At 41.6% G+C, this 14653-nt stretch overlaps 2 protein-coding genes across 2 annotated transcripts in view; both read left to right on the top strand.

The window, feature by feature from the left end:
• Positions 1-14653, top strand: part of LOC125169830 (cationic amino acid transporter 3-like) — a 373522-nt gene that overhangs the window by 144036 nt on the left and 214833 nt on the right. The gene's annotated exons all lie outside the window — the stretch shown is intronic.
• LOC125169841 (cationic amino acid transporter 3-like) overlaps positions 1-14653 on the top strand; it is a 155317-nt gene that overhangs the window by 7595 nt on the left and 133069 nt on the right. The gene's annotated exons all lie outside the window — the stretch shown is intronic.

Here is a 14653-nt window from a genome sequence, read left to right as displayed (position 1 = left end):
CTAACAGGGTCAAAACATTATTAAAAGAAACTAGAAAAAGTGCTTCATTTCTTTAGTTAAATATTTAGTACTGAGAGAACATGGGTGGTTATGTTCCTGGCTGACTCAGTTGGTAGAGCATGTGACACTTGATCTCAGGGTGGTGTGTTTGAGCCCCTGTTGGGTGTTGGCTGTAATTATTTAAAATAATATCGACTGGCAGAATTACTGGTTCATATGGTAGTTCTATATTTAATTTTTTGAGGAACTTCCATCGTGTTTTCCATAGCAGCTACGTCAATTGACATTACCAACAATAGTGCATGAGGGTTACTTTCCCCCCATATCCTCACCAACACTTGTTTTTCTTGTCTTTTTTAGCCATTCCTACAGGCATAAAATGATATCTCATCGTTCTGTTAATTTATGTTTCCCTGATGATTAGTAATGTTGGATATCTTTTCATGTGTCTGCTGCCCATCTCTATGTCTTCTTTGAAAAAATGTGTATTCATATCCTGTGTCCATTTTTTAATTGGATTATTTGTTTTTTTGGTGTTGAGTTCTTTAGTTTTAAGTGTTTTTTTTTCTGCATTTGGGGCATTAACCCCTTATTGGATATGTCATTTGCAAGTATTTTCTCCCAGTTAGTAGGTTGCCCTTTTGTTTTGTTGATGGTCTCCTTTTACATCCTTTTACAAGAAGCAAAAGCTTCTTGGTTAAATAAATTTGAAAAGATATACGCACCCCTATGTTTACTTTATTTTTAACTTTATTTATTTTGAGAGAGAGAGTAAGCATGAGCAGGAGAGGGCAGATGAAGAGGGAGAGAGAGAGGATGCCAAGCAGGCTCCACACTGTCAGCATGCAGCCTGATGTAGGGCTTGATCACATGAACCATGAGATCATTACCTGAGCTGAAATCAAGAGTGAGATGCTTATTCTATGGAACAACCAAGGCATCCCTATTGCACATTATTTACAATAGCCAACAACAACAACAACAACAACAACAACAAATAGCCCAATGTTCTTAAATATAGGGAATAAACTGGTAATTGTCAATGGGGGAGTGGGTAGAGGGATGGGTGAAATTGGTAAAGGGAATAGAGAATATACTTATCTTAATGAACATTTGAAAAAGTGTGGAAGTGTTGAATCATTATATTCTACACCTGAGAATGGTATAATGACATTTATGCTAATTATACATCAGTAAAAAATAAATAAAAAACCATAAAAGACAAAAAAAACCCCAAAACACATAAAATATGGCCCCTCTCCTTTCAGAGCTTATATTCTAATACAAGGAGTAAAGCATAGCTGTAATACAAAGTATAAAGTATTGTCATAAGTAATATACAAATAAAGTGTCTTGGGAATTCAGAGTGGAGGAAGATAATTTGTGGTTGGCACAGTAGAGAGATTTGATTGGTGAAATCAGAGAAGAATTTGTAGAGGAATGGCATTTGAGTTGACTCTCTCAGGGACAGATAGGATTTTGCCACACATGGGCAGGAGGGAAGGATAGGCAGTGAGAGCACCATGAGGAAAAGCACAGGAAAATGAAGCAGTGTTCAGAGCACACTGAAAAATCTGTGTAGCTTGAGCCTTGGCTCTGTGTGTGTGGGGGGGGGGTGGGGAGAGGGGAAATAACATGAGCAGGTGGATTTGAGCTGGAGCTTTCCTCTGAGCACAAAATGCTTTGGCTTTGAACATACCACCCATGCTGAAAATCCCTGTGGTTTGTCCTCCTACTTGGAAATATCTGAATTCTTGGACTTCAAATTCCTGTATGGTTGTTTGCTTTTGGTGCACAGAAGGTGAACAACTGAGAGCTAAGTTGTGATCTTGCTTCCACCACCAACTAGCAATGTGATCTTTTTTTTTTTTTGGTATGCATTTTTTATATTGTGTGTATTTTAGGAAGAATATGCATACTTCTTTTCCTAAAAAAAAAATATTGTTCCTTTTACTCATGTAGATTATTTAAAATTTGCATTTTAAATTTCTTTTTTTTAAATATGAAATTTATTGTCAAGTTGGTTTCCATACAACACCCAATGCTCATCCCAACAGGTGCCCTCCTCAATACCCATCACCCACCATCCCCTCCCTCCCACCCCCCATCAACCCTCAATTTGTTCTCAGTTTTTAAGAGTCTCTTCTGTTTTGTCCCCTCCCTGTTTTTATATTATTTTTGTTTCCCTTTCTTTATGTTCACTTGTTTTGTCTCTTAAAGTCCTCATATGAGTGAAGTCATATGATTTTTGTCCCTCTCTGACTAACTTCACTTAGCATAATACCCTCCAGTTCCATCCACGTAGTTGCAAATTGCAAGATTTCATTCTTTTTGATTGCTGAGTAATACTCCACTGTATATATATACCACATCTGTATCCATTCATCCATAAATGGACATTTGGGCTTTTTCCATACTTTGGCTATTGTTGATAGTGCTGCTATAAACATGGGGGTGCATGTGTCCCTTTGAAAGAGCATACCTGTATCCTGTGGATAAATGTCTAGTAGTGCAATTGCTGGGTCGTAGGGTAGTTCTATTTTTAGCATGGAATCTTTTCCTTTGTGTGTGTGTGTGTGTGTGTGTGTGTGTCTTTAATTTCTTTCATAAGCTTTCTATAGTTTTTAGTGTATAGATTTTTCACCTCTTTGGTTAGATTTATTCCTAGATATTTTATGGGTTTTGGTGAAACTGTAAATGGGATCGATTCCTTGATTTCTCTTTCTGTCACTTCATTGTTGGTGTATAGGAATGCAACAGATTTCTGTGCATTGATTTTATATCCTGCAACTTTGCTGAATTCGTGAATCAATTCTAGCAGTTTTCTGGTGGCATCTTTTGGCTTTCCCATATAGATTATCATGTCATCTGTGAAGAGTAAAAGTTTGACCTCCTCCTGGCTGATTTGGGTGCCTTTTACTTCTTTGTGTTGTCTGATTGCAGAGGCTAAGACTTCCAATACTATGTTGAATAACAGTGGTGAGAGTAGACATCCCTGTCTTGTTCCAGACCTTAGGGGGAAAGCTCTCATTTTTTCCCCATTGAGGATGATATTAGCGTTGAGTCATTCACATATGGCTTTTATGAACTCGAGGTATGCCCCTTCTACCCCTACTTTCTTGAGGGTTTTTATTGAGAAAGGATGCTGTATTTTGTCAAATGCTTTCTCTACATCTATTGAGAGGATCATGTGGTTCTTGTCCTTTCTTTTTTTTTTAATTTTTTTTAACGTTTATTTATTTTTGAGACAGAGAGAGACAGAGCATGAACAGGGGATGGTTAGAGAGAGAGGGAGACACAGAATCTGAAACAGGCTCCAGGCTCTGAGCCATCAGCCCAGAGCCTGACGCGGGGCTCGAACTCACGGAGTGTGAGACCGTGACCTGAGCCGAAGTCGGCCGCCCAACCGACTGAGCCACCCAGGCGCCCCTCTTGTCCTTTCTTTTATTGATGTGATGAATCATGTTAATTGTTTTGCTGATATTCAACCAACCCTGCATCCCAGGTATAAATCCCACTTGGTCGTGGTGAATATCTTTTTAATGTATTGTTGGATCCAGTTGGCTAATATCTTGTTGAGGATTTTTGCATCCATGTTAATCAGGGAAATTGGTCTGTAGTTCTCCTTTTTATTGGGGCTCAGTCTGCTTTTGGAATCAAGGTCATGCTGGCTTCATAGAATGAGTTTGGAAGTTTTCCTTCCATTTGTAATTTTTGGAACAGCTTCAAGAGAATAGGTGTTAACTCTTCCTTAAATGTTTGGTAGAATTCCCCTGGAAAGCCATCTGGCCCTGGACTCTTGTTTTTTGGCATATTTTTGATTGCCAATTCGATTTCCTTACTGATTATGGGTCTGTTCAAATTTTCAATTTATTCCTGTTTCAGTTTTGGTAGTGTATATGTTTCTAAGAATTTGTCTATTTTTCCCAGATTGCATATTTATATGCCTATAATTACTCATAATATTCTCTTATTGTTGTTTGTATTTCTGCTGTGTTGGTTGTGATCCCTCCTGTTTCATTCTTGATTTTATTTTCATCCTTTCCTTTTTCTCTTTGGTCAAACTGGCTAGTGATTTTTTTCAACTTTGTTAATTCTTTCAAAGAACCAGATTCTTTTTTCATTGATATGTTCTACTGTTTCGTTTTGTTTTGTTTTTCGGTTTCAATAGCATTGGTTTCTTCTCTAGTCTTTATGATTTCCTGTCTTCTGCTGGTTTGGATATTATTTGCTGTTATTTTTCCAGATCTTTAAGGCATAAGGTTAGTTTGTGTATCTGAGGCCTTTCTTCCTTCTTTAGGGAGGCCTGGATTGCTATAACTTTCCTCTTATGACTGCCTTTGCTGTGTCTTAGAGGTTTTGGGTTGTGGTGTTATTTTCATTGACTTCCATATACTTTTTAATTTCCTTTTTAATTCTTGGTTAGCCCATTCATTTTTAGTAGGATGTTCTTCAGTCTCCAAGTATTTGTTACCTTTCTAAATTTTTTCTTGTGGTTGATTTCAAATTTCATAGCATTGTGGTCTGAAAACATGCATGGTATGATATTGATCTTGTACAATTGGTATTGTACTTATAGGGCTGATTTGTGTCCCAGTATATGATCTATTCTGGAGAACATTCCATGTGCCCTGGAGAAGAATGTATATCCTGCTGCTTTAGGATGAAATGTTCTGAATATATCTGTTAAATCCATCTGGTCCAGTGTGTCATTCAAAGCCATTGTTTCCTTGTTGACTTTTTAATTAGATGATCTGTCCATTGCTGTGAGTGGGGTGTTGAAGTCTCCTACTATTATGGTATTACTGTCATTGAGTTTCTTTATGTTTGTGATTAATTGATTTACATATTTGGGTGTTACCACGTTTGACACATAAATGTTTACAATTGTTAGGTCTTCTTGGTGGATCGACTCCTTGATTATGATATAATGCCCTTCTTCATCTCTTGATACAGTCTTTATTTTAAAGTCTAGATTGTCTGATATAAGTATGGCTACTCAGGCTTTCTTTTGTTGACCATTAGCATGATAGATGGTTCTCCATCCCCTTATTTTCAATCTGAAGGTGTCTTTAGGTCTAAAGTGGGTCTCTTGTAAACACCATATATATGGATCTTGTTTTCTTATCCATTCTGTTACCCCACGTCTTTTTATTGCAGCATTGAGTCCATTGATGTTTAGAGTGAGTACTGAAAGATATGAATTTATTGCCATTATGATGCTTGTAGAGTTGAAGTTTCTGGTGGTGGTCTCTGGTCGTTTCTAATTTTTGATGCTTTTGGTATTTATTTATTTATTTATTTATTCATCTTTTCTCCCCTCAGAGAGTCCCCCTTAAAATTTTTTGAAGGGCTGGTTTAGTGGTTACAAACTCCTTTAGTTTTTGTTTGTCTGGGAAACTTTTTATCTTTCTTCTATTTGGATTGACAGCCTTGCTGGATAAAGAATTCTTGGCTGCATACCTTTCTGATTCATCACATTAAATATATCCTGCCACTCCTTTCTGGCCTGCCACGTTTCTGTGGATAGGTCTGCTGCAAACCTGATCTGTCTTCCCTTGTAGGTTAGGGACATTTTTCCCTTGCTGCTTTCATGATTCCCTCCTTGCCTGAATATTTTGTGAATTTGACTATGGTATGTCTTGCTGATGGTCAGTTTTTGTTGAGTCTAATGGGGGTCCTCTGTGCTTCCTGGATTTTGATGTCTGTGTCTTTCCCCAGGTTAGGAAAGGTTTCCACTATGATTGGCTCACATAACCCTTCTGCCCCTATTTCTGTCTCTTCCTCTTCTGGGACCCCTATGATTCTGATGTTGTTCCTTTTTAATGAGTCACTGATTTCTCTAATTCTTAAATGATGCTTTTTTGCCTTAATCTCCCTATTTTTTTCTGCTTCATTATTCTCTGTAAGTTTGTCCTCTATATCACGGATTCTCTGTTCTGCCTTATCCATCCTTGCCACTGTGGCATCAATCTGTGATTGCAGCTCAGTTATAGCATTTTTATTTCATTATGACTAGTTTTTACTTCTTTTATCTCTGCAGAAAGGGATTCTAATCTGTTTTGGGGTCCAGTTAATATTCTTATTATCATGATTCTAAATTCTGGTTCAGACATCTTGTTTGTATCTCTGTTGGTTAAATCCCTGGCCGTCATTTCTTTATGTTCTTTCTTTTGGGGTCAATTCCTTATTTTTGTGATTTTGAAGGGAGAAAAGGAATTAATGAGGTAGAAAAATTAAAAATAAAAAAATAAAAAAATAAAAAAAAAATTAAAGTTAAAATTAAAACCTTAAACACAAACACACACACAAATTGAATAAATGATGCTACATTCTTGGAGTCAAAGGCTCTTCCTCTAGGTGTTGGAAGTGGTTTGACAGGTTAGAGGGAAAAAAAGGGGAAAAGAATGAAATCATTTGAGAATTTGAAAAAATGAATATACTGAAGTAGACTAAAATGAGATGATGGGAGTAAAGTAGAATTTGAAAAAAATTACACAAAAGTAAATAAAGTAGTAGAAAAAATAAATAAAAATATTTTTAATAAAAATTAAAAATAAAAATGATTTTTTTCTCTTTCTGCACTCAAGAAAAAGAAAAGAAACAAAAGAGATAAAAAAGGAAAAAAAAGGAAATTGTTTGAAAATTTGAAAAATTGAATACACTTGAAGTAGACTAAAATAAAATGATGGAAATAAAATAGAATTTGAAAAAAATTACAGAAAAGTAAAAATATAGTGAAAAATTGAAAGAAAAATATTTTTAATAAAAATTGAAAATAAAAATGAATTTTTTCTTTCTGTATTCAAGAGAAAGAAAAGTGAAAAGGAGAAAAAAAAAGAAAGAAAATGGAATAGATGGACCTGCTACCAGATTGAAATAGGACTGAAATTACTTCCTTTTACCATAGAAGTCAGACTATGAAGCACTTTATAGTTCATAAACTAAGCAGGCGGTGAGACTTGTGTTCTTGAAGAGGGAGGTTGGCCCAGTTGGGCGGGGCTCAGTGTAAAGGCTGTGTTCTCCACAAGATGGCGCTTCTAGACTAGTGGGGTGGAGTGTTCTCGTGCAAGTAAGTGCCTATGTGCATGTGCGGGAGTGGTGAAAATGTCATCAGCCAGCTACCCAGTCTCTAGTATCAGAACTCTGTTCTCCCCAACCAACAATTGAGCACCCATCCTCTGTCTTCAGCTTTCGTCCACTTCCCGCTTTTTTACTGTCTGTGACCAAGCTTCAGGCAGTACCTGTCTTCTGAGTTTTGTCTCAGAGGTGGCTGTTTTCCTTGACCCCTTACTTCTTTTTTTTTTTTTAATTTTTTTTTCAACGTTTTTATTTTTTGGGGACAGAGAGAGACAGAGCATGAACAGGGGAGGGGCAGAGAGAGAGGGAGACACAGAATCGGAAACAGGCTCCAGGCTCTGAGCCATCAGCCCAGAGCCTGACGCGGGGCTCGAACTCCCAGACCGAGAGATCGTGACCTGGCTGAAGTCGGACGCTTAACCGACTGCGCCACCCAGGCGCCCCATTGACCCCTTACTTCTGAAGGACTGTGGCTTTGACCCGTTTTGCCCCTCTGCAGGAGGGTGTCACTGAGCAATGGCTGAATTTTTGCCGCACCCAGGAACACTTGCTGGGCCCTGCTTTTGCCGGTGCCCTGAGACTGTGGCCAGGTGCCAGCCCACCCAGAAAAAGTTTGTGAGATAGTGTAGAAGCAGCGTTTCAGGGATTATGGGAAATCACAACACACATCTGGCACCAGGCTTCACCCTGAATGACCTTGTTTCAACACCAGCGAATGTGGCCATTCTCTGGGGTCTGATGGGACCAAGTGGTTTCAACAGTCTCTACCAAATGTCCTTCCAGCAGTGGAACCACTTTCCCTGTGTGGCCCGAGGACCTCCCGGACCCCATTCTGTTCCTGGGGATTTGCCCTTCCCACCAGAGCACTGCCAGGTATCGAGCTGTGGAGTTGCAGACTTTGCATTCCCCTTGTTTACAGTCTTAATGCAATTTAAACCCTCTCCTTTCTCCTTTCTTCTTTCTCCCTTTTTAATTTAGCCCCTGTGGCTGTTTCCAATTTTCTACTTTCCCTCCAGCTGCTTTTGGGGAGGGGTGCTTATCCCGCATTCTCCCCCCACCATCTTTCCTCTGCCCGCAAAAGCCTGTGGCTTCTCGCTCCCCAAGTTCACCTCTCCATGTACCTGTTGAATTCTGTGGTTCAGGTTGTGCAGATTGTTGTGTTAATCCTCCAATCAGTTTTCTAGGTGTGTAGGATGGTTTAGTGTTGGTCTGGCTGTATTTCATGGATGCAAGACACGCACACACAAAAACTTCCATGCTGTTCTGCCATCTTTGCTCCTCTAGAAGTGTCATTCTTAGTCTTAGGACATAGGCCTGGCCTTCTAAGTCAGTCCCCATCCTGTCTCACACTGTACCCTCTCAAAGTCATGAGCTCTTCCTAAAGCTAAGTTCTCTCTTATTTCTACTCCCTTTTTACAGTCCCATTGACTAAGTCTCAATATCCCAGTGTCTGCCCCCTCAGTCCCACCTTTACTACCTCCTAACATCCTTAAGCATTCCAAATTCTTCAGCCTCCAGCCTCCCATCCTATCCCCCACATGTTTTGGTTCTTGAATTAAAAATCCTACTGAAGGGTGGGACCTGCTCATTCTGAACAAGTCTTCTTGTGCACTCCACCTGTATCCAGGAATGACTTAAAGCACCTGAAAATAGCAACTAATCTCTGAAAGTAATGACTGAGTCTTCAGAGCTGGAAAGTGACTGGGGGAACCAAAAGCCCTATCCTCAGGCCCTGCAGGTCTCAGTTCTTTCCCATCTCTGAATTGTCTATCTCATGAATTAAAACAAAAACAAAACATAAAGCACCTCTCATTCAAGAGACAAAGGGAAAAGGAAGATATAGGGACAGACAGGTTCTGTCTCTCAGCTTTGTTACTCCAGGATGTCAAGAATCCTGGAGGATGCTTCAAGAGTGGAGTGAAACATTCATCAGGACATGGTGGTGTGGGGAGATGGAATTTGGGAACTTGGAGCTGAGAAAGTCCCACACCTTGGTAGGGGATAGACTGGAAGGTGGGAAGTAAGGGGTCCTGAGAAGGGAAATTGCATATAGGATATCAAGAGAAGGGAGAGAGTTCAAAAAGAACCTAACATTCTTTTCTTCAGGTATTGCCAAGAGTAGGACTAGAAACCTGCTGGTGTGACTATATGTGAACCCAGCTCTAGTATTTCTCTCCCCATTTTCTCTCTGCCCCATTTAGCCTCAATTTTAAGTGCCTGGATGGGTAATTGGAGGCATACTATAAGATGGGATTGAGAGAAAGAGGTGTTCCAAGTTTTGTGGGGAGAGTTAATTAAGAAATATGGGGTTGGGTGAGGAAGAACAACAATCAGAACTCCTCAGTCCAGGGTTGTGACATGGCCTGTGTCATCCCTCATCTCCAGCCCACTAGTCTTCATCCTCTGTCAACCACAGTGGACAGCGTCCAATCAGCCATAGCCCCTGGTCATTTGCACACCCCCAAACATCACAACCGCATGCCAGGCTGAAGTCAAGGGGTTGGGTAGGAACTTTAAAAAATAACAGAAACTCAGTAGAGAAGGAAAGGTGGACCACCTTTACATTTAAAAGAAGCAACTTTTTCCTCCAAAATAAGGATTAGATTGAGAACAAAGTTTCTTTGGGATTTCATCTCTGAAAAACCCCTAGTTAAAATTTGTCCATGTTTTCTCCAAATACAAATCTTTTGGCTTTCTAAGTCAGGATGAATTGTTCCTAAATATTTAAGCCTAGGGAAGCTCAAATACTTCCCACAAATAAAATTCATAACAGTTGTGAACATTCATCAGACATGAAACAATGGTCTTGGTCGGGGGGGGGGGGAGTTAGGGTACTAATGCCTTCTGCATAATGCCTTAAAAGGGGCAGGATGTGTTTGTGGTGCACTCTCCTGTTTGCTTTACACAACAGGCTGTGGGATAGGTGGTATTGCTGCCCACACTTTGCAGATGAAAAAACTAAAGCCCAGAATGGTTATGGAACTGGTCTAAAGTATCAAAGGTATGAGATGGTAGAGCTCCATCAGGGCTGCCTGCTCCATCATGGCTACCTACTATTTAGGGGATGGGGAAGTACTAGCTGTGGTAACAGTTTTTTCTTTGCTTCAATATCAGGGGCAGTCCCTGTAAAACCGTGTGTTGTACACCGCTATATATATTTATATATTATAATATATTATGATATTTATGTATGTATGTATGTATGCCAACTTGGTAGCTGTGTCAGGGGCCCACCACTACTCACGCAGTTGGAGGGGGCTTCCCTAGACTGGCCTCTAGGTCTAGTAGGGGAAAGATTGCCTGAGGTAGTGGTGGTGATGGGGAGGTAAACAAAGAATAAAGCTGAAAAGAGAGCCTGTAATAATTCAGGACCAGTCACAACTCACAAACAAGCCACTTGGAGGAGCTGGTTTGCCCAAGCCTTTGAACTGGCTTAAATGAATTAGGGTAACATCACATGTACCTCCTCCTGTCTTTGTTTAGGAGAGGTGAAGTTAAATTAAAGACTTGGACATCCTTCTCCCCACCTACTCCAAGCCCCCTTCCTAGATCCTCCAGTTAGTCTGAGGCATTTAAAATGATCTCTCTTCCTATCTCTGTATTAAAGGATTAGAGTGGAAGGATTGATTTGCTCTTCCTGGATGCCTGCTTTAATTCTCTGTTGCACTAAGTTATGCATCTGCCTCTTCCAATTTGTTTGGTAGTATTTTCCTTTCATGACTAAATAGAGTGTCTGGTGCCTGCCCTTGGGTGCCTGTCATCTGAAGATCTCCAAGCATTTAACAAAAAGTCACCGGGCTCCACAAACATTAAGGTGACATGTCTATGCCATTAGTCAGGATTTATGAGTTAGGGAACAAGCTGTTGGATAAGGATCCTGCTCAAGGTCCTGGGGTGGGTTAAGAGTGAGGCCTGTTCAGGGACCCAAGTCTCAAGTGTTCTTGGTTTTGTCTTACACTCAGAATAAAGCCCTGGAAGAAAAGTTGATCTCAGTTGGAGTTAAAAATTTCCATGTATTAGGTGCTTATGATGTGATTATACTAAGAATTTTTCCATTTAATACAATAGGCTTATATAGTAGGCCCTATTATTATCTTCATTTTACATATGATACTAACTCCCATTGTTCCAAGGAACAGGACTATTAATCAAGGGACAAATGTTCACTGAGCATTTGTGTCTAAGGCATTGGTGATGTGAAACTGACTCATTCAACCAATATGTTTGTGAGGTATTGTGCTAGATACTCAATACATTTTGTTGAAAGAATGAACATAAAATACAGATGTTTGAAGGATGGATTGGATTTGGATGATTTGGCAAGACAAAGTGTAGGAAGGCTAAAGCTTATTCCAGGCTGAAGTAAAGATTCAGAGATGGGAATTTATGATATTTACAGAAACCTAGGAGGTCACATAATAACAGCATATCGATTTCAGCTTTTTGTTTCAAACATAGAGTATTGGCAGTGACTGTCTGAAGTGTCTTAAGGATTCTGAGGACAGAGTTCTGGGATTAATTAGCAATGTCCATAACTGTCAGAGGCATATACATAGGTCAGAAATGAACCTTTGTTGCTGTAAGCCATTGAGATTTTGTGGTTAGTTGTTGATGCAGCAAAGCTGACCGATAGGCATACCTGCATAATGGTATCAATATTGAAAAGTTATTGGTATCACGTTTGGAAGGTCAAATTTAAAAGGTAAGTTTAAGCCAGAGTGTGGAGAATCTTGAATGCCAGGTGAGGCAGAGCTTGCTATGTATTTATCAGAATCTCTTCCTTTCTTGTTCTTGGACACACAACTGGACCACACTTTCCAGTTTCCCTGTAAGTAACCTGTTCCACTTCCAGGCTTGGCCCATGAAGTCTCCCAAGGGAGATCCCTCATGTTCTTTCCTTTTTGGTCTGATGCATATGTCCTCAAGCACACTGATCTTGAAGTCCAAATGTTAAAGATGGCAGGGTCACAGGTTGGAAGGATCCTAGTTCCCTGAATTGCCACCTGACAGAGAACAGCTTGCTAACCACGAACATGCGTTTTGGACTTCACTTGACCCATACATCATCCACTTCTGTTTGTTACCACTCTAAAATTTTGGGCTCTATGTCTTACAGTAATTAGTGTTTTCCTAACCAATATGTCAGGTTATCCATCTTTTTCAGACTTCCCACCCCCTCACCACCCAACATTTGTCCAGGGGATACACATATTTGAACATACAATTCACATGCAAAAGTAAGGGATGACTGGCACCCCCCAAGGACATACCACTCATCAAGACCACCCTCACTGCCCATACACAGATGCAGTCTACACCAGGACCAGGCCAATGCTCTCAGGAAGGAAGGCACATGTCTTCCACAGCTGGGGTCCATGTATGTAGTACTTGTGTGTCCCATACAATAGACACAGCATGTCTCTACCATGGGACTAAAGGTTCCATGCAGCAGCAATTCTTGTGCTCCTCCTGTGCCCTGAATATGACAGCCATCACCCCCCCACAAGACAGATTCAGATGTCCTGACCTACAGTATTCTCTCCGAGTTCACCTGGGGACTGCCTGGGCATAGCTAAAGGCCTCTCCTTATCCCTGCCCACACTCTCACCTGGGGAAACAGCCACAGTAGGAAACATACACAAGTCTACAGGCTTTGCACATACATGGAGGGAGAGGAAAAAACATCCCTTGGGATCTGGTAGGGAGTCTTCCTTCACACCACAGCAACCACTGCTGCTTCCTCCCAATACTGTGGGGCCCAAGTGCACACTGAGGTGCTCCTCCTCCATGGACTACAGCCTCATGCCCCAGCAGTCCTCCTCAAGGCACGGACAGCCCCCTCCACAATCAAAGGGTTATGTTGGCATTGGTTTCCAACCCAGAGTGGCTCTTTACACATGACTCTCCACCACTTTAGCCTTGGGAACAGAACTGGGGGAGGGAGGGACCTAGTAAAAGTTCCTTTTAATACCTGTGCCAGTGTGGCAGCTGACGCTATACTAGATGGCCAAGAGGCCAGGCTGATGGCCATTACCATGAGGCTTGTGCCCATGGCCACATTGGGGTGGGAATTAGTGGGCTAGATGCCCAGACACTCCATCCTCCAAAATGCAACACAGTCTGTGAATGGAACGAGATAGAAAGAGGGACCCAGATTGATGAAAACAAGAACATCTCCTGAGACCAGACTAAGACAATCCCCATCCCCATCCTGGGGGAACCAGGAACCAGGATGGGGCAATGCCAGATGGAAACTCAGAGCTGGTCAGGGTGGTGGGTTGCTGGAAGAAGGGCTGGTGGAGGATCCCACTGGGAGGAGGGGAAGACAGACAGCACTTCAGAAGCAGTCAGAGCCTGAAAAGAATGTAGGGAGTACAGGCTGTGACAGGGAAAGCAAGGGTGTTTGTGGGTCCTTGGAGGGTCCCAGGAAGGTGAGGGTAAGACCTCCAGAGCCCCTTCCCACTCAGGCTGAGGCCTGACTCTGGATGGAGCTGAGGAGGCCACCTGAGAAGCAGTGGAAGGGGTGCAATTCCTGCTCCCTTTAGCCCAAGGCACCTGCAGTGTGTGCCCATTAGGGTGGGGTGGGCTGGTGAGCTGCTTCTCAGCTCTGAGCACAGAATATAGTGGGGTTTCTTTGGAGCAATCTTTTAGTATTTGTTTTTTTTTTTTTCAACGTTTATTCATTTTTTTTGGGACTGAGACAGAGCATGAATGGGGGAGGGGCAGAGAGAGGGAGACACAGAATGGGAAACAGGCTGCAGGCTCTGAGCCATCAGCCCAGAGCCTGACGCGGGGCTCGAACTCACGGACCGCGAGATCGTGACCTGGCTGAAGTCGGACGCTTAACCGACTGCGCCACCCAGGCGCCCCAATCTTTTAGTATTTGTATGGCGACACAATCTCACCCACATCTGTTTATCACAGCAAGTCCTTTCCTATAACTGTCTCCTGTTCTTTCTGTCCATAAAGAATGTTTTGGAGTAGGAGTAATTCAGAGAAGTTAAGGACTTTCTGCTGGGAGGACTCCCTTGGGGATGATTAACCTTTCATGTTCATCTGATGGGCAAGCCCAGTGCTGCATTGAGAACATTGGGGCATGGGTCATCTGCATAAGAGGTTTTAGGGAAAATGCAACCTGTAAAGGGGCAAGAGGCATGATGCCCCAGGAGGGGATGGGGTAAGGGCAAGGGGGAGGGATGGAACCTGCCAAATCTGAGATCAAATTTCCTCAGGTGTGGGCACCTGGTCATCTGACCCTGAAGGAGATGGGGTTTCTGTTTCAGAGAGAGCAGGACTGTAAGGGTTTTGGGGAGATGCTTACCACAGGGGCTGGGAATAGAATGGCATGGCTTTCCACAGGTGGACACATGGCAGATGGAAGCTTTACCTGTCTTTATCTTCACACAATTATTAGGCAAATTTTATTAATCCCACTTTATAGGTTATGAAATTGAGGCTCAGAGAGACTGTGTCAAGGGCCAAGATAACAGTTTATTAATAGGAAATTCAGGATTTGAACTCAGGTCCTTGACTCCTGTGCTCTCGCTCTTTCCACCGCACCAATGGGCAGAAG

The sequence above is a fragment of the Prionailurus viverrinus genome, chromosome B4, assembly GCF_022837055.1.
Source record: "Prionailurus viverrinus isolate Anna chromosome B4, UM_Priviv_1.0, whole genome shotgun sequence".
NCBI classification, from domain to species: Eukaryota; Metazoa; Chordata; class Mammalia; order Carnivora; family Felidae; genus Prionailurus; species Prionailurus viverrinus.
The sequence above is the reverse complement of the archived record's forward strand: the minus strand, read 5'-3'. Positions and strand labels throughout refer to the sequence as shown.